The sequence below is a fragment of the Xiphophorus couchianus genome, chromosome 11 (assembly GCF_001444195.1).
Source record: "Xiphophorus couchianus chromosome 11, X_couchianus-1.0, whole genome shotgun sequence".
Taxonomy (NCBI): domain Eukaryota; kingdom Metazoa; phylum Chordata; class Actinopteri; order Cyprinodontiformes; family Poeciliidae; genus Xiphophorus; species Xiphophorus couchianus.
Genome location: NC_040238.1, coordinates 27,297,331 through 27,320,013, shown reverse-complemented (window position 1 = coordinate 27,320,013; position 22,683 = coordinate 27,297,331). Strand labels below are relative to the sequence as shown.

General features: G+C 39.0%; 1 long non-coding RNA gene across 2 annotated transcripts in view; it reads right to left on the bottom strand.

The window, feature by feature from the left end:
* LOC114153321 (uncharacterized) overlaps window positions 1-21,823 on the bottom strand; it is a 53,492-nt gene extending 31,669 nt beyond the window's left edge. The window contains exon 1 of one of the 2 annotated variants that reach the window (XR_003597306.1): window positions 21,271-21,823. This is a non-coding gene — a long non-coding RNA (uncharacterized LOC114153321). Of the gene's footprint in view, window positions 1-2,437; window positions 2,670-21,270 lie in introns of those variants that run through there. The other variant, XR_003597307.1, reaches the window with a different exon arrangement.
* Window positions 21,824-22,683: the final 860 nt, after the last annotated feature.

The following is a 22,683-nucleotide window of genomic DNA, read 5'->3' as shown; positions in this document are numbered from 1 at the left end:
CTAAATCTTACTAAGTATTTTTATATACAGTTTCTAGTTTAAATATTGTAGTACACTTGAAATAAGACCAAACTAACTTTCCACTAACATTTTAGCAACATATAGGAACTTGTTCCACTGATTATTTCACTCTTAACAAGATATTTTTCACGTTATCAGTGACGTAATCTGCCAGTGGACAAAGTAATTTTTAATCAATATTAAGAAGTTGACTTAAAACAAGCTCCTGGAAAATTACTTGTTAGCTTTGTCTTATTTGAAGTTTACTGAGATATTTGCTCTAGAAACCAGACAAAAATATTTGGCAAGATTTTGTATTTTTGTAGTTTCTAACACTGTTTTCAGCTGCAGTTTGTTTAAAAACAGATTTAAATCCAACAGAAACTAAAGGAATCACATGATATTTTTAGCAGCCATTTCATTTAATCACAAAAGCGCAACAAGGTACACGCTGATAGTGGAGGTTTGTTATTGGAGATTATGGATATTCTAAGTTTTAATTTATTAAATGAAAAGAAAAATAACAGATTTTTTAACATATAACCTACTAATCACTGATCAAATCAGAAATGATCAAAGGAAAAGTAGCCGATTCTGATTCTAACTGAACTGGTTCATCTTAGAACTTTTTCTCCACAATTCACATGGAAGGAGTGATTGGATAATGTTTCTAGAAGTTTAAACCCAAATGTTTAATTTGTATTGTTGGAGTACTTTAAGATTAAAACAACATGTCACAATTCAAGCTTATAGAAATGGATTAATAAAGCCAACAGTAATAATATTTAGGGATCTTTAGACCACAGTGTGGAATCTCTCTGCATATAGTGATTATAGTCCAAGCTTAAGTATTATTTTTATAGTTTTCTAACTGGTTGGGACCAAAGTATTAGTTTCACACCTGTAGGAACACTTCCAAGTGGCGTCCTTGTGGATTCCAACTGCACTCAAACTGAAAAGAGCTAAAGACAACACTTCAGCTCAGGTGAGTCATCTCACTTGAAATGCATAATTAATGACCCATCAAATGCACAGCACTTTGTTTCTTACTAGTGTGAAGGTAAAGTGCGCATGCATCTTGGCATCGATCAGATGAAAGCCTGACAAACGGCCCTATTCTTCTCTAATAGGAATAAATCAGAGCACGCACATGGCAGTGTTTCTGAGACAGAGATAATCAAAAGCAGAGACGGCCAAACATCTTGTCTAATGTCTCAACAAAATGGTACCAATTAAGACGACAAAGAAATCTCCAAAAGCCAGAATGAACCCATCCACCCTGTCTCCTTTTTCCACTCACTCACGCATACACACACGCACACAAACGAGTGATGTTTATTGGTCTTTAAAGAAAAAGAAAAAAAATACAGGTCTCATTCCATTTTTTTCTCCTCTCTTGAACTATCAGAGAAGAATGCTGGGACCCTCTTCAAAGCCTTGACACCGCTGCTTTTATTCGCTGTAATTTCTCACTTCTTTCACTGCAGTTTAATCCAGTCACACAGGCTCCCCTGAGCAGGTGAAGTCAGCCAAAGACGTTCCCACGGTCTCCGAGCAAATCCAAACGCCCCGAGCCCTTCCTGAGGGCCGGCCATCTGTCCGCTCTGTGTGGAGTGTGTTTGGGGGTAAAAGCGTCAGCTGTGCCACCAAACTCAACGTTCCAGCACACCCCGCCTTCGTGGAGAAAAAGCCCGAGCCGTCCCCCGTTCGAGCCGACCCGCGCGGGCGCCTCACACATGCACAGCTTGTGCCCAAACACAAACATATCAACAAACAAACAGGCGGGCAGACGCGACTTGTCACATTTCACCGACCCGCAACCCGATCCAGCCTGTTATGGGAACAAAAAGCCACTAAGCGTGAATATACGCTGCAAAAAAAGTAACATCCTGGCACTTTGTTGCTGTTTTACAGCTTTTAGGCTGCCTGGACAGAGTCTTCATCAACAACACATCAACCTCTAAACAAAGGAGTTCACTACATAAAACTTGACCTTTGCTCCCTTCAGGAATAAATCATTCATGCTGAATCCTTAAAAACCAAAGCAGAGAAGAAATAAAGTAATAATAAAAATGCTTTAAAGTAGCTGCAGTTAGTCGAGTTCAGATTTGCGTTGACCATGTGACGTATTTCTTTCTTCCTTTCTTTCCCCAGCACATGCTGCCTCCCCCAAACACACACACACGCACACACCCACACACACACACACACACATCCCTCCTAAAAGCTGACATGCTTTCTTTTTATTTCCCCCCTCGGTCTAAAAAGGAGCGACCACACCGCCAGTGGACGTGGTACTCTGCCCAGCCTGGCGCAATTTTAAAAAGCGTGACATTGCCTCTGTGGGAGCATGAGAACGGAGCTTCCTCAATAGTGGGGTCCCCATACCCGGCCCGTAACCATGGAAGCAGATGCCTGCCCTCCCGGCCCTCCTTACCTCCTGTCGATGGCGGGCTGTGAGCTGCTCGGGCGGTGAAAAGAAGCTGCGCCTGCCTTTCTCCTCGCTCTGACCGAACTTGCCCCGCTCCTCAAAAGGAGCCATTGAACAGGTCACCGGTCTAGACTTGTTTGCACGGTCCAGGGAGCAGCCTTGATGTAACCCTTGCTCTCCTCTCTCTCCCTATCTCTCTCTGCCTGCCACACCAGCCGCCCAGCGACTGCAGACTCTGGAGGGGTGGTGGCGAAGGGGTTGGAGCGGTGGTGGAAAAGGGGGTGGAGGGGGGACATTGGAGACGTGGTTTTGAAAAGGAGCCCGTCCGATTTTGCCATTGTGCCTTTTCATTCATCGATCGCATGAATATCGAACCTTCTGTCCCTGCGCGTGTGAAACGGATAGCTTAGCCAGCATTTTTTTATTTCACCCCCCTCTCGGGTCCGTGTCTGGGGGCCCCCCAGAGCTACAATTTCTTTTCACACTGCTTCTAAGAGTCGTTTTTAATTAAAACTAAAACTTCCTGTCTAATAATTCTTGCTAGGTTTGATCCCAACGTGACGGGGTAAACGATGCAGAAAACGGCTCATTTTATCTCTCTAGACTCGTGAGCATGTCTTGAAATACATTAGTGCATGTGAGATTTTATTTATAGACTCACTTAAAGTTTAGATTGTTTAAAAAAGAGCTTAAGTGAAACAAAACAAGCAATTAAGAGCTGGGAAAAATGAATTTGTCTTTAAAATTTGTGAAATAAAAGCAAAATTACTTCATTTAATTACATCAAATTTGAAATTAACTAAAATCTGTAGGAAATATGTCTATGACGAAATACATTACAGTAAACTGCTCTGCTAGAATTTTTTTTAAACTGCTGTGTTATTGTAATAATTATGAATTAGCTTTGAATCCAAAATAATAAAATCCATGTTTTTATTTTACTCAGATAAAGAAAAATGAGATTCTAACTCTGAATTAGGTTTTTATCTGATTAAATAAAGATTATTGTTCATTAGAGTATTTCATACATAAACTGCAAATTAATAAAAATTGGCAATTCCAAAGAAAAAAAACAAGCATATAAAAATCAATACTATCATAGTTTGAGAAAGTAATAGCATGTTTAATCATTAGCTAAGGCTACACAAAGATTTGATTAAAGGTGTCAACATATTAATATTGTCCAGCCTGATAGGATGAAAGTTTGTTCTTTGATTTATTTAAATAAAATATGTGATATTTATAAATTTACAGTTTAGTAACTATTCTCCTTCCAATCTTCTTTTTCTTATAACATTAAAATTACTGAAGAAATATTCAAGTAAATTAATAACAGGTTTTATTTCAGGACCTTGGATTTGGCACTATGATAAATAAATACAATCTTATTTTGTATTTTACTTAAATGCTTAACATATGTTGATGAGCACAAAAAGCGGTGAAAAGTTTCAGGCATGTGATTCAGCATGAAATGTAGAAAGCTGTAAGGAGGCCTGGCTGCAGCCGCCATGCTTCATGTGACAGGTTGCTATTGGATGGGGCCAAACCAAAGGGGGAGAAAGTGGGGAGGCATTGAGGCGGGTGGGGGTACGGGGTGACAAACCGGGGCAGAAAATGAGCAAATTCAAAGGCAGAGGAAGGAAAGCGAAAGGAACCAGTGGAGTAAGAACGACAGGGTATTGTGTTCATACAACAATCAGGGCAGTTCCCATCACGGATAAGAGGTCTGCCCAAAAATATTACTGCCACTAATAACCACTTCCAGACATAACAAAACTACCAGCCATCAGCAGGGGGTCTGGAACTGGTTTAAAAAAAAAAAAAGGCTTTTGTGATCATATTTGATGCAGAAAATCATTTGGAGTCATTTTTCAGTTAAGGTGAGCCTAAAATGTAAAATGTCACTACAAATTTACAGCAGATAATTCGATTCAATATTTCAGTATCTGAATTCTTACAGTTCAAGTAAACCAGACAGATTTAATTTCCCGTTCATAAATTCATTTTAGCTTAAACTACCAAAAATGGTGCTAAATGATTGGACATTTATACAAGAAAAAAAAAAAGACATGGTAGTTTACTGCCTCGATATTTAAATAAACACATTTGTTATTGTTATTATTAATGACCTCGTTGGTAAATATAAAAATAGAGAGACAAGCATAGTAATATACCTTTACCTGACATACTTAGACATGTATGTTAAAAAAAAACAGCTTACTCATCTGGGAAGCAATAATGGCAGAAATCAGAAGTGTGTGTGTGTGTGTGTGTTTGAATGGCTGAAGGCAGGAGGTGTGAGGATTTCCCTGCTAAAACTTCCTTTCTATTACATTTACATTTATCAAATTATTTTATGTAGGATATTTTACTGAATGGAGAATTTCATTGAAATTTTTAAACTGTTTTGAGATTTGTTTCCAATTTTAAAATGTCACACAAAGAAAAACAGGGGATGGTTTTTAAAATGTGTTACGCTCAGATATCAAACCAACCCTGAGTACAGCTGAACAGTGACTCTGCCAGTAAAACTTCACACATTTTTGCTAAACTGGAAGCAACTAAAAGGCCAGCAGAGCGAGAGTTTACCCAACAGCACTGGGTTTGTTTGCACAGCTCAGTGTCTCTGCACCGCACAGAGAAGCGAACAGCAGCCCTGGCAGATGTTGCCCTGGAACATCATCACGCCTGGAAACGGCGGCAGCTAGATGCCGAGGGCTGCGGCACCACGTCTCCTCGCCTGCGTCAGCGGCGCTCACACGTCGTTACGAGGCAGCAAAGCAAAGCGAATACAAAGGAGTTTCGAACGGATGAGAAGCTCCAGCACTGCCGCTGGTTCTCATTCTTTTTTTACACAGCGTCTGAACCGATCCTGTCTGTGCTTTCTGAAAGGAGACAGGGCTGCCAGCAGGCTGTGATTGCAGGCAGAGCGAGAGGACAAAAAGCGTTCGTTCGTCTTCGAGTTATAGCTGCCAGAAATTCAAAATATCATTGAGAGGATGAGGGGAGAGGAAAGCTGCACTGAACGCGAAACTAATGGAATTTTTTTATGGCTGTAAGGGCGAAAGGCCCCAGCAGACATTAGGCCTTTTGACAGTAATAATTAAAAAAAAGAAAAGAAAAGAAAACACTGTTTTTACAAGTATCAAATTAAAATGGTAAAAAAAAAAGATCTGGAAGCTGCAGAGAATCCCCTGTGGATTAGGAAGATATCTTTAATTCCTATTAAAGAGAAAACGCAAATCTGGACTTGAACTGACTCAGACACCATTGCTCCTGATCTGTTGTCCTTGTGAGGACCACATGGGCCACAGGGGCCTGTCTCCCTCAACCCCCACCCCTCAGGTCAAGCCCACAGGCTGCTGCACAAAGAGCAGAGTTCACCATCATTTCCTAAAACCTTGAGTAGTCAGCCACTATATTCCTTTCACTGCATTTGGCCTTGACGGAATAATTCTCACATTTCAATCAAAACCTTCCATTTACTCTTCTTTAATTCGAAAAAGGTATTAAATAAATTAGTTTTAAGATGAACGAGTCTACAAAATCATTTTACATCAAAAGTCTCAACGACAGGATGAGGACAAATTCAGTCCTTATCTCTGCAGATCACAAGCCGGTCTGACGCTGTGATCGGAAGCATGAAAGGCTCCAGGACCCGCTGTGGCAGTGGCCGGGTCTCTGTCCTTTTTTTGTTTTTTTAAAGCAGAAACGTAAAGGTGGGCTAGGAACAAAAAGGCCTCTTCAGCATAACCGCAGTTTAAAGTGCTGTTTAATTAAGTGCGGAGCAACAAATCCTCCCCATTCAGCGCTCGGACACTTGTGGGTGCTGGAGTGGAGTGTAACGCCGGTGAAAGGCTCCCGTCATAACACTAGAGGAGTGTCCCCCTTCACTGCCAGCGACACACACTAATTCACCGCTGCCTGTGTGTTAACAAGCCAGTCGTCTGCTGCTCTAAGTCTTTGTGTCTTCAATGAGTCCAAATGGAGAGACAAAACAGAACACACACGCACACACCCCTACACACACACGTCGAGGCCCTCCTCCTGCATATTGCTCTTTTTATAGCCCAACATTGGTTTAGAAGTTGAGCTGAAGCATGATTTACTTAGTCTACCATTACATCCTGGCTAAATAACTTCTAAGTAAATTTAAAAAATCTCAATTGCTTTAGCTTGAATTGTAAATTTTACAAAAGATTTTTTTGTATGCATTTATTTGTTTATGTAAGAAACGCAATATTTGTGGAAGACAACACAAAAAATTTACTTAGTTATCTTTATGTATATATATTTTGCCTGTTTTGTGCTTAAACATGTGTCTACATGGATGATTGATTGATTGACTGATTGATTGATGTGTAGTTGTTTATGGTATATTGAATTGACTTTTGAGAGAGGGGGCAGACTAAGATTTCTTTTCTTTTACTCTATGTTCAAAACTTTTGTTTATGTCAACATATGACATGTTTATTTTAAACTGTGAAGCGATTAAATAAACTAAAAGAAATTTCAAGATCAAAGCCAACCAAATTTCTCTTAATCAGCTGTGATCAGGTCAAGTACTGAAAATAAGTTTCTTTTCCTTTTCATCAAACGCCTCAAAATCAAAAATTCGGACCATTTTCTGACTATAAACAAATCAGCCATGTGGACTGTACACATTTTTATTTAATAAAATAATTGATGTTATGTATTTTATTCCAAAAATGAAAATGTCTAGATTAGATTAGAAATTAGTCAAGAGGGAAATATCTGACCAATGCAAAAATACTATTTCAAAATATTTTAATGCCATGAAATAACATATAAATAACATATTTAACTTTAAGTTAAAATGCAGATGTAATAAAAATATCTCGTCTTTCTCAGTGCATGGTTGCCAATGAGATGATTAGTTAATTAAAAACTAAATCAAACAGAAACTTTTTGTGTGTGAGTAAAAGACAAGAGGAGCTCAGACTGGAGTTGGGTCTGGGCCTCTAATCCTGGAGGACAAAAAAAAGAAAAGAAAAAAAAAAAACGGCACATCCACCGAGACAAATCACGTTTGATGGACGCCCGCTGTTAGATCCAAAAGCAGCGGTTCGGTCTGTGAGGCCCATTGTGTCGGAGGAACCCTGAGAAGGAAACACGCTCAAAATTTATTAGAAGCGCGGCTCCTCAAATACGATATTAATTTACGGACAGCGCGGTGAATGCAGATAATCCTAATCCAATCGGAGGAGTGAATCAGTGACGTCGCAGAGCCGAGACGCTGCTTTTGGATGTTTTAGCTTCTCACAGAAAAAAAATGAAAATGGGGAAACATTTTTCAATATAAAAAATTTTTTAAATCCTTTTTTTTTTCTTATTCTTATTTTTTTTTATCATCTTAACAGATTTCCTTTTTAAAAATTTTGCAAATTCAAGATGAAAAGACATTTCGAAATCTGTAAGATGAAGATAAATTTAAATATCTTTTAACTAGCTTAAAAAAAATTTGACATTAGACTTTTAGGTCTGTTAACTTAATCTTAAAGGAATAAGAAAAAAAGGGTTTTTTCAAAATAAGGAGGGGAAAAATACAATGCAATGCTGCCGTCTGGCAGGGACTCAGCGCTGCAGTTTGTGTGTGTAACAGATGCTTGCAGTGGTAGAAAATATTCCTGAGAGCTCAGGACCAGCAGACTGTGGTGAGGAGGATTATGAGCGTCTCCGTGTTTATCTCTGGTGTCCACATGTGAGGATATATTGGTGTGTTGCGGTGGTGCCCTGGGCTCTGTGGTCAGATGGAGGAGGCTGGCCGGTGCGTTCGAGTCAGCTCGGGGTCAGTCCAAACACTGGCAGCTATTCATGGACAGATCAAGTTGATGTGGGATTCTTCTGCCCCTCATTTCCATATGAATGTAGATATGCTAAAGTAAAAAAAAAAAAAAAGCAAGATCCTCATCCCTGAGCCACAGACGGCTGAGAAAATAAGCATTTGCCAGAAGGAATCTGCATCTATTCCCATGGCAAATAAATACATTGGCATGTTAAATATAATGATGAGAAAGGAGGAAAAACAGATTTTACACATAAAATTAATCTTTGTTTTGCATCATAAATTATTCAAAGTCGACGCTGTCAGCCTAGCGGGCTCAGGGTCACAATACAAACACATTGGGATATAGTGAGACGCGTCGCTGTGAATGGGCACGCACACAAGAACAGGCTGCATCCCAGCCAGCCGGTATAAAGGCTTGTACCAGACAAAGAGTCTGTCCTCAAAGACAAACAGCAGGAAGCACGAAACCCAGAATGAACGTGATGTAGAGAGGCCGGCATCAAGCAGCCCGTGAAGCATGAAGCCATGTTGGTGAGGCAGCGGTGGACTGAAACACACGCAGATTAAAAACCAAAACAAATAGTGGAGATCTGCATACCCTGGACGTCCTGTATCCAGCCTGCTACCTGGTGCGGTCGGGCTGGAGGGAGCCGTGTCGACAAAGCGCCGTCACGTGTTTGTGCCCGGGATTCGGGGCGGCCGTGGGCCTCCGTACGCAAACGGACGACCTGGAGCGCGCCTATTGTTGAGGTCCATCGCTTGGCTCACAGACAAACCTCCGTGGCCTTTGGCTGTTTAAAGATGGGCTCAAACCGAGAGCAAGGGGACCATCTATTACGGGGAGTGATGAGGGGAGGGGACACACACAGACCCCCAAACGGGGGTAACTCTCAAGACAGCCAGGTTTATAGCTGCAAATGAGGATCACTGCATTCTGAGGAGAGACCCCTTGTACAGATACAAATGATCTGTACAAGACAGAGAAGAAATACACCAGAAATCAATCATTTTAAAATGTAGCTAGGTGTAAAAATAACAGTGGAGCTAATTTGCTTGATAACACAGAAACACAGCAAAAAGAATGAGTTATTTAGCATTCCCTGAGATCCAATCTTTGCCTTATAATTACAAAATCTATACTTATTAGAACCTTTGATTATAGCCAGCAAAACAAAATATTTAAAATAATACTTATCAAAAAACTATCAGAGATATATAAAAATGGCATTTACTTAGGTATACTAGCACTTACCTCAAAATTGTCGCACATGCATGTGCATGCTAACGTTTATCTATTACAGGTGTATAGTGTGATGTGACCATTTTGGTGCAGATGAAAAACTCATATCAAACCAAAATGTTTTGTAATGTTTGAATAAAAATGTCTTTTTGGATGTAACATCAAAAATATTACTGGGCTGGGATAACCGATTAAACATTGAGAATCTTTCTAGCTAGTACCAATTATGTAGAAATACGAGTCATAGTCAACTTTCTCAATAAGTACACTTGTTTTATCCATGCTATATAACTCTCTGTCATCACAGAGCACTATTTGTCATTAAGTTCAATCAGAATTCGAATGTAAAAACCAAAAAGACTAAAAAGATACAAAGAAACAGAACCCTAAAGGCCGGTTGGAACTACTTTGGAGAAGGCTGGATTTGGTTTGCTACCGATTCTGGTGGATAGCACGACTGTCTGGACATTAGGAACTTCGCTTTAGAGGAGGAGTTTCCAACCCCAGTCCTCGAAAACTACTGTCCACCAGGTTTTAGATCCAACACAGCCGAATCAAATGAATGTCTAATTACCAGGCCTTTGTCAAACCTGATGGAATGGTGAAGACGTAGTTCAATAATTTGATTTATGTGTGCAGGACAGTTGATCTTGAGAACTATGGTTGGAGATGCCTGCTGTGGAGGTCCTTCAGGTTGACTGGAAATATTTCCAAACACACAAATGTGTTTCTCTCGCATGAAAAAGAAAAGTGTAGGTGCCTTCTTTCAGCCAGGTGGCCGATATCACACAGCAATACGAGTCCATGAACTACTTGTCAGATTCTTCTTTTTTTTGTGGTTTGCACCAGTGGCAACTTCCAGATGTTGATTATTTGATGCAAAAAAAGTGTTTCCATTACAGTTTTGCAAACTTAACTAATTTTAATATGGCTGAAAAAAACCACCTCATCCTAGCGACAAAACATTTTGTTGAAAAAGATTTTTTTTTGGAAATTGCAGTGCTTCCGTTAACCAAATTTATTCTCGAAATGTCAAATTGCTCAATTATATGGTCAATGGGAACACATGAAGTGTTTCACTTTCTCTTGCATCTCAGTGAAAGATCTTAAACTGTAGTATCGATTTTCCAACCGTAACTCTGAAAACCTTGGCTGACCTTGATACCAGGAACTGGTGGCAAGAGGAACTCAAGAAAGTTTAGACTTTTTCTTTTATTTTCACTTTAAGTCACAGTGTGTGACTATCCTGAGTGGCTCGCTCGCCTCTGCCAGCTATCCAAACAGAGAAAACGTGACATCACTTCTGCAACATCTCCAAGATACGCTCGAGGCTCTCCATGCAGCAGGTTCAATGAGTGATGCAGACTCAGTCTAACGTTCACTACCGGCCCTTACGAAGGCCTCCCAAAACACATGCCGCAGGTCATATCAAGGAGACTGTGATACGGTTATGTCCGGAAAGAACTTTAATTTTCCGTCCACAGCACATCTGCATTCTACTGACATTAATTTGGTGTTAGAGAGAGACAGCTGACTGTTTGCTTACACTGGACGTTGATCTAAAGAACAATATGGCCCCAGCGCAGGTGTGCTCTTTATTTCCGTAGAGCGCACCTACGGAAATAAAGACAACAAGCCCCGGTGGGAGTACACAGAGACATAAATTCCTTTCAGGCAGAGCACATCAATTCCTGCTCGTCATCGTTTGTGCATATTTTATTACACTTTCATAAAATCACACCCATTGCATTACAGCTAACATGAAACAGAAATTGAGGGTTTTGACTCCATGTTAGAAAGTTGGCAAAGATGGAACAAGTGGGTTGATTGTTCCTTAAAAGAGGAGTCATCATCCTAGTATAAATCTGTCACCTAGAACAGGAAAAACAGGAGCTTCTGACACAAACCTATAGGATTTAGGAAGAAAATGAAGGCTGAGGGTTGAAGGAGATGAGAAAAAAAATCAGCGGTTCACCATGTGGCCCACAATCTATTCATTGCTCCCGTTTAATTTCTTTTGGGTGCATAATCCTTTCAGTTTCAATGGCAAATTTAACAGTCCCCAAGGCCTAAGCACCAGACTGGTCAATACAAAACCAGACAACTAATTACTGAGCGCACCGTGCTCTCCTCTGCCCCCTCCTCTCTTTTTCTTCCTTTTTTCTCTCCTTCGTTCCTCTTCTCACTCCAGCAGCTGTGGGGATCATGTACACAAGAGCAGCAGTCAGCCAGTATTAGGTTTCCACTTCCCAGTTCTCCCTTAAAAGCTTGTCCCATAATGGCCCTTCAGTCACACAAACACGCATAGGGTTTCATCTGAAAAATGACGCACACCGTGGGACAGGGACATGCGAGCGATGATGTTCACGTCAGTCATTTGAAAGATTTTTGAAACACATTTCAGTTTGATTCCCTTTCGCTTTTAGTTAATCTTTTAGGTGTTCATTTATTTTTTGAAGATTTAACCTTCAAAAATGCAGAAACCGCTTTCCGGGAGACAAAAACATAAATGTTCCTGATGTCGAGCAGTTAAGTAGCTGCTTTAAGAGCATGTAATTACCACATAATTGACACCTTGTTTTAAAGTAATAAACATGGTTACAACCTGACAAGCTGTTTGGCTCATAAAAAACACTCAGACCTGACCTACACCTGAGAGTCAGGAGCCAGTGTGGCTGAATACAGCAGTCCTTTAATCAGAAGGTTTGTTGACATTAAATATATGACAAGAAAACCATTTCGATTAATGAATTTAGTTAACTGATTTAATTAAATAAGCGAGTGCTGTTTAAGAAAATGAAAAAAAACTGCACTGTCCAACAAATGTCAGAGAGTATTAAAGTGTTTTCCCTTTATCACCTTAAAGTAAACATTTTTAGATATTGAGTAAAACCAAATTATGATTTAATCCCAACTGCTTCAGCCAGAGAAGGTCAGCCTTCCTGTTCAAAGTGATCTCTGGGTCTCTCCTGGCAACAACACACTCAAAACAGAGAACTCAATTTATTCGCTATTTTATACAATAGATTTTATTAAAATAAATAGCACATTTTGCATTTTCTATAGATAAAAGCTCTGTGTTGAATAATATTCAGACTGAGCTGAAATACTGTAAATCTTGAGCTGGAACTCAAATTGAATGTCTGTCATCAATACATCTCCATTAATGATTTGTTGTGAATAGGAGCTATAAAATGAACAGAATTTATTAAAATTGAATTGTAATGAGATTATTAACAGGACTGGGTATTGTTGGAGTTTTATGCTCCTACTTTGCAGTCGGTTTAGCTGAAAACAATCAAATAAGTTGGGAATGTTAATGAGTCGGGCGATTTAAAAGACATCATTTGTTTCAGCTAAAAAAATGACCAAATTTGATGTAATTTATGTACCAACCAACATTACATGACTTACAATTTTTTAGGGATGAATCAATTATTGGAATAATTGTCAACTAGGTAAGTTATCAATTAGTCATTAAATGGTGTATACAGACTCTAAAAGCTTTAATTGTTGAAAAACACACTTAGAAGCAAAATTGTACATTTATATTTAAAATAAAATTAGCTTCCTGAAACTCAAGTGGACTAGTTTTAGCTTCAAACGGTTCAAATCCTATAAAAATATACATCTCCTATTAAGCACCTTTTGCTATCAAATTATTAATTTGTTATCAGATCAGCCTTAGCTCTATTGGTATTAAGTCAAAGTATTTTTTTAGCTAAAATGCATCCTTTGCTAAAAAATTAAACAATCAAACAATCACTAAAAGGAATGTTGTTATTGCATTTTAGGCAATAAGATGTTTATTTCTTTATTTAAAAAGGAATTTCATTATTTGTTTATTTGCATTTTTTAATGTATTTCTAAAATTGTATTAAGAAGGCTTAAGTGATTAAATTAAAAATTTGCAGAATGTGGCTTTTTTTCAATCAGAACAATCGATTATAAAAATAATTGTTAGTTGCTTCCCTATTATTTAAAAATTTACATTCTCCGATGTCAGTGAGATGTTATTTTATTGGCTAGTTTAAAAAACGCATCATAATAATGGAGTTGATTCCTATAAAACGAAGTCTTAACTCCTCTGAAAACCCAAGTGGATGTATGTGGTGAATTGGACTTGTAGCGGAGCCTTTAGTGCAGATAAGAAAGAATGTATCCTGTGCTTCCCATGAGTAAACACCACGGCTGTGACAACGATAACACAGTCATGATAGCATGCTTGCTGTTAGCCCAGCCCCACGTTTGGTGGCTGCTGTCCTGAGCTTTGCGGGGATCCTCTGTAAACAGATGCACTGTCGGGGCTTTGATCATGACCCAAGCACACACCAGCAGCCACTAATTTGCTGATGGGTTTAAAAACTCCCCCAGTTAAGATCACTTCCCTCAGATAATGGGAAGAGTTGCCCCCCAGTGACCTGAGTGGAGTGTCCTTTGTCTCACTCCTAATGTTTGACTTAGACCATTGTGTCTGCATTATCCACCACCCTACCCCCCCCCAATAACAGCCAAGCTGCATCACGCCACACCACCCTCAGAACGGAAACGCTAAATGTATGGACGCCATTTCCCTGCATGCTCAGAGCTGTACCCTTCACTCTCTCCCCCCAGCACACAGTTTGTGTGTCCACAAAAGGCAGAGCTGTTTAAAACGATACAAAGGGAATCACGTGGGACGGACTCACTCACACACACACACAACAACACACACGGGTTCACAAAGAAGTCCTGCAACCCGTTGGTTTGCAAAACAGGAAGACAAACTCCTGTTTGCTCAAAGAGAAGCAGACAAATTGATCATGATCTCTTGACCCAAGTAGCAGGCAGCTGTCCAAAACAAACATCTCTGAGATTGCTCAAACACAAAATGAGAATAAAACACTTATTGGATTGTTCTGAAAATAAACAATGTCAGCACTATTTGAAATGAAATCTGTCAAATGACCCAACATTCAGAAGGCAAGTTTGTTCCAAGCACCTTGCAGTGACCTCAGTTACAGCTGCTGTATTAGAACAAGTAGATTCGGTAAGAGACAACTGCAGAAAACTCTTAACTCCACATAAGTCGCGTTTCCAGCAACGTTTTTTTATGCGCATTTTGAAGGATTGCATCAAACAAAGATTGACAGAAACGGCAAAATGCAAAATTTTGCAAAATGTTGGCTTGGGGTGGTGTTAGGCTTTTCCAACAACAACAACAACAAAAAGAGTTAATGTGCTAAGAGGGCAACAGAAACACCTTCTGCCAAAACGTTCTGAGGTAACGAACGCTCCCATCCTCTGGTGGGTCAAAATGCAAACCTCCAGCTCAGGGGGAAGGACTTTCTATTTTTCTGAGATGTGTGGTCCGTGCTAGATTGTGTTGTTTATTATGCTTATTTAATGTCAACATCTGATGAAATTATGCCTAATTTGCATTTTCCTTTTGTGTAATATTTTAAAAGTTTGCTCAAAATTCACAATTGGATGGAATCGTAGCTAGAGCTAATTAAGGTCTAACTGGTCCAGTTGTTTCATTTTCCTGCTCCACCTTAGGGATGTAAAGCTGAACCCTTTTCTCAATTATTTAGAGACCAAATACTGAAACGTTAATACTGCTCATCTGTTTCCAATCTTTTAGTAACTTTATCAGTTTAACAAAATGCTGTCCACAGAAAAGAATATAATCACGGGATTTTAATTGAAAACAAAAACAGAAACAAACCTTTTTTAAATCTCTTCCTCTATGCTTCTGTGTGCATCATAAGAAATGGATCTCTGGTAATGGGTCACACAGCCTCATTTAAAATCCTGACATCATCATCATCATCAACCCACTTGGGGCTTTTTCTGCTCGCATTCGATCCCATTTGTGGATTTGTGTGTGTGCAAATAAAAGGCTCTGGGTCAATTTGCCCCTTCACCAATTCCTAACCCCGTTTTGTCCCAACCATTTTCAATTTTGTCCCCATAAACAAATGATTTCTAAGCATGGCATTGATGCTATATATTAGTTTATATTTTTTGTGATTGATCATTTTCCTAAATTATGGAAATAGGGGCCAAAACTGCAGGAAAATGGCAAAAGGTCAAAACAGGTGAAAGCAGGCGGCAGTTCTGGTGGCGGACAACATGACGACTTTGGATCATGTCATATTCAATAAATTACAATATTCGTCCAGATGAATCTCATTTTTCAGATTAAAAGTAACTTTTGAAAAGGACAACCTTTAAGCAAGTATCAACATACTTTTTATTATTAAGCCCACATTTCTTTTTGCATAAACAGTATTTTATTCATCCAATGTAATATTCTAACTTTAAATGTCATGTTTTTATTAGTTGTAAGCAGAAAATCTTCATGATTAATAGAAATGAAGAATTTGTGTATTTTATCTTTAATAACTACACAAGCAAATTGTTATTTCTACTGCAAGAAAATTTGTATAAGATAATTTTACCCTGTCAACCATCCCTACTTTGCAATATCCTTTTGAATGTTGCCTTAAGATTAAGAAAATAGGCTTATTATGATTAATTGGAACCAATTCAAGACGCAGTAGTAGATAATAGATATTCAGAGGAATGCCGAAGACTTGGCCTAACATCATTAAAAATTAAATAACAACCGATCTATGATCATTATCATCTGTCATTAGTTAAGTGCTGAAGACAAACCAGCAGAGTATCGAGTTCTTACTTTTGTTTTCACCAAAAGAGTGAAAGTTAAACAGTATTCATGATTCATGACTTGCTCCAAGAAGATAGATTTCGAAACAAAACATGTAAGAACGTATCTTGGAGTTTCACTGAGAGAGGCCCCGAAATGGTGCAGCGACCTTTTTGTCTCGTCATTTCACTAGGAATGGGTTAACATCTGGCCACATTACAGCATCCCATTTTACCCTGATTAGCTCTAAGAATTTATCAGCAGATCAATTACTGCTAAATCTTTTGTTTTATTAATACATCAAACTGTAAATGCATCAACACGCGTCATATTTTCCGATGCTATGATTGTAGTCAGTAAAGTTAGGGACATGGGCTTTGTAGAAAACATAGGAAGATCTTGCAACCCCTTCTTTGGACTCAAAACAACTACCTTAAACTTCCGAGGGTGTTTTTATCACTTAGGGCAGATGTTTGTAGCATCCAATGGTCAGATTCAAATAAAGTTTACACGAATCAGGTGTAGATGTCATAGACCTTGAAATATGCAAACCAGCTGAAAGCTAAATCAGTATGCTGGAGAAATCATAATTACTAAACCCTCATAAGGTGGAGTAAGAATATGAAGGATGATATTCAAAACTAAAACTAAACTATGAAAACAAAGTTAAACTACAGTGGCAAAAAATAAATTTAAAAAACATGGATAGTACAGAAACTAAAGCAGTACCAACTATTCCACTTATCATGGTTAACACTGTCTAGGACTAAAGTTAGCAAGCTACAAGCAGCATGTCTATTATTACAGCTGATGGGTAACCCAAGCAGATTAGCCTAAAGAATAAAAGCTACTATTAGATCTTGAGTCCAAAATGTCCAGAATAACAAAAAGGATTAATAATTAGTGCAATAAGTTTGGGTACTCAATAGGTATCATTCTAGATTTTTGTGAGACTGTCACAAAGTCTAAATAACTAAATAAATATTGGACCACAATACCCCATGCTAAATTATTTAACCAAAAGTCGTAAATGTTGCTTTTGTGTTTTAAATGTAAACAATCAAATTTACATTTTTGTTTGAAATATCAAGTTGAATTTATTGCATTCTTCTTACATGTGGCCCAATGCCTACTAGTCAGTTTCATGAAAGTTGTTAAAGACACGAAGTACCCAGAGCACTATTTAGACTCCAGCTTCTAATCATTTTAATGCCAGTGTTGGACACATAAGACATTAAAGTTTTCAGTTTTTAATACGATTTAAACTTCCAGATTCCTTTATCAGAGTAGTTTGTTGACTTTTTCCGCTTCTCTATATAACTTCCTGACATTACTCAGTCTTTTATAACAATCCACAACCCAACTTACCTGGGACAAACTTTAAAGAAAAAGAAACCAAAGACTTACAGACTTTCCTAAAAGAAATAATGGAGTGTTGGACGATTCTTGTAGATAAACCTGCGTATATGAAACACAGTTTACTGTTTGGACTTATTCTCTAACACAAATCTCTTATCTAACTAACTTTGCTCAATCTTTAGGACTCTTACAAATATTACAGATAGACGACTAGAACGTTTTAAAATTAGTAGTTAGGGTTAGAAAAGAAACAAACATGCATTTATTTGTATTACTTTATGATTCATGGCTTGTCTTGTCACATGGACCTTTTAATGAGCAGCCATCTTTCTATCTGTAATGATATAATAATAACACCTTCAGATTTTAGGTGTGTTGAAAATCTCCACCTCAACACACTCAAAGAGGATTTAGGTTATTTTACTTTAAATATTAGCAGAATGAAAAATGATCAAATGTCCCTCCTCCTCCTCAGTCTCTTGACAACATAATTAAAACCGAGCCAGTGACTGGGGTTAGCATTATTAGGGCTACATGCTCAGCGGTTTTCTTGGCTCAAACTGAGTGAACTTGGCCGCTCTCTTCAACAGTGTGAAATTCAAAATTAGGCTAGCCTCCCAGCATGATCTCCCAACTATTTAAAGCAGAAATATTATCAAAATTACACATCAAACTGTTGTTGTTTGAACTTTGTGGTAATCAACACTAAAAACAGGTTGTGCTTTAAGTGTATTACAGATGGTTGTGAAGGGGACAGGAGAGGCTAGAGAGGCCCACTTATTTCATTTACATGCACTCTTGTAATATGATCAGCGCTCGAGTAAGACAATACCCAGATTGGGACTCTCATACAAACATCCTAACAATGTTATCTTAGTTGCATTATGGTTGTAATGGAAGTATGCACAACTAGATTTACAGTGATGGATAACCCATTGATTTTTAAAAGACTTTCAGCATACAGTATATAGAATAATACAGAACACGATACAGGAAGATGACGCTTTTACAATCTACAAGTGGAAAAGGTTAACAACTGGCACAACTTGTATGAATGTATTAAAGTAATAAGAGGTATAGTTTGAACAAAAATCATCACTCCAACATGCTCAGTGAAAGGAAGAAAAGCTCCGGAGCAGAAAACAGTGAAGCGTAACTACTGTTTCTCTGCTGGTTGAGTTGCAGTAAGGGAAAACCACTTCCTATTTCCTGAAGCCTTCCGATCCTGCCCGCTTCTGAGTTTCTGTTTTCATCCTCAATGCCACCTGTGTCATTCAGATGTCAGCAGCAGCCCGACAACTAATAAATCACTGCTGCTAAGTGAGCTTTTCCTTTTTACTGCTTGCACACAACAACTGGGCTAATTTATAACCAGACGAGGCATGAGGCAAAGGCTAAAACTGGCTGTGGGGGTCAGAGGGGTTATCTGACAAGTCTACGCTTGGTGTGAAGGACAAAAAGCTGCTGCGATCTTCTGTATGCACACATATACTTTCTCAAGAGTTGAAAAACATGTTTGCTCCTTTCAGATTGGACAACAATTTTATTTAGAAAATTAAATAAAACCAAAGTTCTAGATTCAACTTTTTCCAATTGATATGGACAGATTCTGAGTGAGGAATGTGACTCAGAGTAGGGAAAGGCATTTATTGTACTGGTTATAATGATTTTTTAATTATTATTCTGAGTGAGAATTTTGATAGTGCTTACATATGAATAACGTTAATATTACTTTTTTTTGTCACTGTTTTATGAGTGCAGCGAAAAAAAGTACTGCAGAAAATGTCAGTACTTCATGTATCTTGTGTCCTGAAGCACTATTCCATAATCTGTTCAGATTTTTATTTACTATTCTGTTTGTTTTTTTAAAGCAAAATTTATGTTTGTGGATTTTGACATAATCCATCACAAAAAAAGTCTAAAAGGGATTTTTAATCGTCATTTTTATTCATATTACAATAAATACCACAAAATACGCTGGTAAACTTTTAAGTCTGTATCACCCATCCCTAACTGAGAGAATATAGTATTTCTTTGTCTCGGTGCTGAGTAAGCAGTTTGTGGTTTTTAGCAGGCACAGTTGGAGCAGAAAGAGGAGCCACCTCTATTAAAAGTGCAACTTTTTGACAGCAAACTTCACAAATCCTCATGATGACGGCCTACTGTTCTGCTGCTTCATTATACCGTGACCTACATGCTCAAAATAGAGAACTAGATTCTGCAGCAGACATTGTGTCTGTGTCTATAAAAGACACAGTGCTGTTGACTGAGATCCAGCATACACACACACACAAAAAAAATCCCCTGCATCATTTAAATAAGGCAAATTAAAAACAAAGGCACAATTAGTTGAAATTACAGCTTGACAGCACCTTCCACAAAAGAAATATGCTCACAATTGCAAGTCAAGACATTTAATTCCCATGTTGCTGCCATGTCTAATGACAAGAGGGGCGCGAGGGAGGTAGAGGATGAATCAGACAGAGACGGGGTCTGATTTCTTCAACGAGACGAGAGAGAGAGAGAGGTCAACAGCCAATGAGCCAACAAGGTGAAGCACATAAATCATTGCACTAAAGTTCAGCAGCTGACCAAAACCACTTCACTTTCTCATTGCATTCACACAAAGTGAGGATGATTGAGAAGTTTCTCAGAGGTGAGGTTAAAATAAAAGAGCAAAGGAATAAACAAGCCTAGAAATGGTGACGTTTACCAAATGTTTTTGCAAGTGAGAAACTGCAGTTTTATCTGTTGCGTGCAGAAATAGGAAATAAAAAATAGTTTGCAAATAATTTGTAAAAAATAAAAGAGCTAATTCAAGATTTTAGAATGCACAGAAACTAAACAAACATAAAATACTAAATGCAACAATTCATTGTCAAATAAGTACATAGTTCAAAATGTACTATAAAGATGCATAGAGTGCTGCTGAGGTATCCTTTAGATTTATCACACAAAAGGCTCATTCACGGAGCCTGCAGAGAAATGTTCATTTGCAACTGCAGCAAAATCTACCAATATCTACTTCAGCTTTCTGCAGGAAGCAGACAGTAGTCATAATAATCCGTTACATTTCATTTCAGCAACGCCACCAAAAAAATTCAACAACCCTGTAGCATTTCAACAAAGGCCGACCAAACCCAGATCGGCACTCAGCCGACAGGGCTTCACCACTCTGAAACTTTTGTAGATTTCTGGATTAAAAACAAGTGAGCAAACAATTTGTTTTCAGACATGCTTAGTTTACAATTGTGTAATATGTAAATTCTCTAGATCTTGTCCTCATTTATTATAGAAATTGAGAATTTTTTTAGTGTGTGTGTGTGTTCTATAATTTAAATCCGTCACAACTGAGCATTGGATAAATTTTATCAGGCAGAAACGCAGATCTCCTTCACTTCAGCTCTAAATACAAAAGAGACGCTTCAGTGTCAGTGTCACAACTAAAAAAGTTTTTTTTGAGTCACCGTGCCATTCTCTTTGACCCCACCACATTCCCTTCCCCCATATGGCCCCGTTTTCCATCCCCCCCCCCCGCATCAGTCCACCTTGACCCTCATAATTTCAAACTCAACAGCCTCTTACAGCCAGGGGATGAAAACACCTTTAAACATAAAGTGAAAGAAAAGTTTTGTTTGATTATTTTGCCTAAAACAAAACAGCTGTCCAAGACTTTTTAAAAAACCCAGTTTGCTAGCTATGGAGCAGGGCAGGCAGATGGAGATTCTCACTGACAGAACTTCTGAAAAGTGCTTCGATAGAAACAGAAGAGCACTTACCACATAGTTCCCGACATCTGAGCTCGCAAATGTAAGGTTCCTCTCACTTTATCTCCGATCCGCTTAAATTTTTCGGAGCTTCCATATGGCACCCCCACCCCTCCGACAGGCAGAAAGCATAGACAGCGCAGCAGAGGGAGAGTCAAACACCCCGAGAAGAGAGCGGGAGAGGGAGGGGAGCATTAGCCCTGGTGTGGGGAAGATGGAGGGGATTCTTGCAGCTGTGAAACACCACCACCCCCTCCCCAATCCACTCCACCTCCCACCCTGTCAGTATCTCCTCAAATTCAATCCTCTTCTCCATGTGTGTCTCCTGCACCGCGGAAAAAGGCTACGGAAACAAAGTGATCTCCTTACATACAGCCCAGAGAAGGAGGCAGAGGGAGGGTGGGAGCAAGCGAGTGAGAAACATGCGCAGGCAGCGGCGGGGAAAGAAAACAAGCGAGCCGCTAGGAAGGCCGAGGCAGCCGGAGGAGAGCAGCAGGTTCAAGTTTTCAGCGTTTTCTCCACTTTTGTTGTAAAACTTGCCGACTGAGTGGGAGGGAACAAGCGCTGGGCTTCTAGGCAAGGAAATAGTCCATAATATCTTCCAGCTTCTTTCAGCCCCCCACCCTTCCCCTTCTCCCTCCCTCTTTCTCTCACTCTTTCTCTCGCTCCGGTAATAAGTCTGGCTGCTCCAACCCCCCTCCTCCAGGCACTGGAATGCAAAGAGAGGCCCAGTCAGACAAACCCTGGAGTCAGTGCACCTTGACCTTTAGGTCAGATGTAGTGTGTGTGAGCGGCTTGCAGCTCTAACTGTGACCGTGTCTGTATATAATTATATACGTATATATATCTGTGTGTGTTGAGTGGAGGATGAGGGGTGAGGGGGGGTTCCTCATGAGATCATGTAACTGTGGTCAGAGAGCCACTTGACAGAGATAATTCTGTCAGACACTTACACCCCATCACAACCAGCATTCCACCGGCTGCTGTTACCTTCACATAATACAAGCCTTCCCTCCGACACAATCGCTCCGTTGAAGGGTTCGGGAACATTACTGAATGTTCTCTTTTTCCCTACTTAACAACTCACATCAACAAGAACAGGCCAATTATGCAGCTATAGGGAGAGGCGATATGTTGAATAGAGTCTGTGATGCTTTTCAGCTTTATATCTTCGGTGTCAGATTAATGATGTAATGATGGCTGAGAAGTCAGTGTGAACAACTAAAAAAGAGGGACTGTTTTGCATTGTTTTATTTTGACGTTTCTTTTAATGTGGTTATATTTTTCGTTTCTATCAAACTATTTTTCTGGCCTGATAGAAAGGCTGATGTTTATACATTATAAATGGAAATTTTAAATGTTGGGCATTAAAACTAATCTTAACCAATCTTAATTAAACATACTGGCTTAAAGATATAGATTCCA